The sequence below is a fragment of the Tiliqua scincoides genome, chromosome 2, assembly GCF_035046505.1.
Source record: "Tiliqua scincoides isolate rTilSci1 chromosome 2, rTilSci1.hap2, whole genome shotgun sequence".
NCBI lineage: Eukaryota > Metazoa > Chordata > Lepidosauria > Squamata > Scincidae > Tiliqua > Tiliqua scincoides.
This window is the reverse complement of record NC_089822.1, coordinates 21,392,166-21,394,452: the sequence shown is the minus strand read 5'-3', so window position 1 is coordinate 21,394,452 and position 2,287 is coordinate 21,392,166. Positions and strand designations below refer to the sequence as shown.

The window sequence follows — 2,287 nt, the reverse complement described above, 5'->3', positions numbered from 1 at the left end:
ATAAATGAACACCGGTGGGATTGTACCATGATGGAGAGCTGTCCCAGAACTGGAGGGATTTGTAACTACCAGCTGGGGTGAAGCTATCTTTTCAATATCATAGGAAAAAAAGATTATCTAAAAATGGAAATTAATAACTGAAGTCATAACTGAGTTGCAGAATCATGTGATGCTGTAATTGTACAAAGGTTGCCAATTGCTTCAAATTCATTTTACCTTCACATCCATAATCAAATACAGTCAGCTCTTGGAATCCACGGGGTTCTGTTCCTGGAACACCTGTGAATGCTGAAACCTGCAGATAACCAAATCCACTGGTCAGGTCCTCATCTGACCTTCAGACACAATCGGAAGTATCTTCCGGTCGTGTCCTGAAGTATTCTGAGGCCCCAGAAAGCTGTATGAGGTGTCCCCAGGCTTCCAAAAGCCTCCCAGACGTGACCAAAGGCACTTCAGGTCACATCTGGGAGGTCAAGTGAGGCCCTCCAGTAAAGGTTTGGAACCTGTGCTAAGGCAAATCTATGGGTTCTGAGCTGTACATTTTTTTATTTTGTACCCAGGGTAAAAAAGGGGGCCCAGGAACCAAGGCGGGGATCCAGATCTTACATTTTCCAATCTCACCTGGACTTGTTACCCACATGGGATACTGGGGGGACTACTGTGGGCATGGTAGTTGCTGCTGCCTTTAGCCATATGGACTGAGAATGGGAATGCATATATGACACTCCTCAACACAGTGTCAGATTTGGGAGGAAACTGGCCTGCTATAGTAGGCTAGTAGATTCGCTAGTGCAGAGGTTCTCACACATTTAGTACTGGGACCTACTTTTTAGAATGAGAATCTGTCAGGACCCACTGGAAGTGATGTAATGACCAGAAGTGACATCATCAAGCAGGTAAATTGTAACAATCATAGACTGAAATCGTACCCACATTTACCCAGGAGTAAGTCCCATTTACTGTCATTGTTAAAAAATATATATACATAGTAGCTTGTTAAAAGTACAGGTCTGTAACATTTCCCCAAATGCAGTCACATACCATGGGAGCATCAAGTCTAATATATTAAAAATAAAATATTGAAATGAATGGGGACCCACCTGAAATTGGCTCGCAACCCACCTAGTGGGTCCCGACCCACAGTTTGAGAAACACTGTGCTAGTAGAGCCATTTACCATGAAGGAGTGAATAGGAGCAGAAGGACACAGCTGTAGATGTTTGATACACAAAACGCACTTTCCATTCTAGTGTGAGCCTAAATACTATGATGGTAATTTTTTGCAATGACTTTCTATATTTAAAAGATTTTAGAGAAAGAAGTATGTTTGGTTTGGTTTGGATTACTGTATCTAGCTGTTGACACCACATAGATAGGTAGACCTGGGCTGTGCGTTGGGAAGTCCAGTAGACTTGAACTCCAGAGACTATTCTGGATGTCTGTCCCCCCCCCCCCCAATTTGGGAAAGAAACTTTGTATCCCCTGATAAAATTACTCTCAGAGGCCCTGGATCAGGCACCTGGTCTGAAGTATAATTCGCTGCATGTGTAACTTCCATTCATGGCACACGTACAGCTATTTTATCAGGAGACAAAATAGATTAACTATTTCCTATTGATGTGCTGCAGCCTACGTGTGTTTTGGACTGGATCAAATTAGATCATACCAACAGTTTAATCAAATTTGAAGTATACTCTTTTTACGTTTTGTGGTATTATTGATTTACACAGTAAATAATAATATTTTGGTCATGGCAGAGGATGCTTCAGGGAACGGAGATGAACTAAGGAGGCTGCAACTGTTACCCTGCACATGCCTGATCTTGTCTGATCTCGGAAGCTAAGCAGGGTCAGGCCTGGTTAGTACTTGGATGGGAGACCGCCTGGGAATACCGGGTGCTGTAGGCTTCTACCATAGTCTTTCGAGACTGAAGGTTGCCAACCAAGGCGGGGCCTTCAGGAGTCAGCAGTCTAAGATGGAATTTGAAATCTGTTGAGTTATTTACAGCTTAGCAGGTTGTCCATACAGGCCTACATCTCAACCAGCCAACCCATCCATGAGGTCAACTGAAGTGGCCGCCTCAGGCACCGGCTTGGTGCAGGATGCTTATCTCTGTCTACCCACTTGCCACCACTGCTCCTCCTTCCATTCCTTTGATGGAAAAGAGGGGGATAGAGAGGAAGAGGATATGTGGAGGAGAGGGGAATGCTGAGCTAGAGGACTAGAGAGCGGGAGGAGCAGAAGCTGGCACATCACCATGTAAGAGGGGGCAGTGTTTGGCATGCCAT

The 2,287-nt window shown here is 44.5% G+C and overlaps 1 pseudogene; it reads left to right on the top strand.

The window, feature by feature from the left end:
- Window positions 1–1,789: 1,789 nt before the first annotated feature.
- Window positions 1,790–1,906, top strand: LOC136643285 (5S ribosomal RNA; annotated as a pseudogene).
- Window positions 1,907–2,287: the final 381 nt, after the last annotated feature.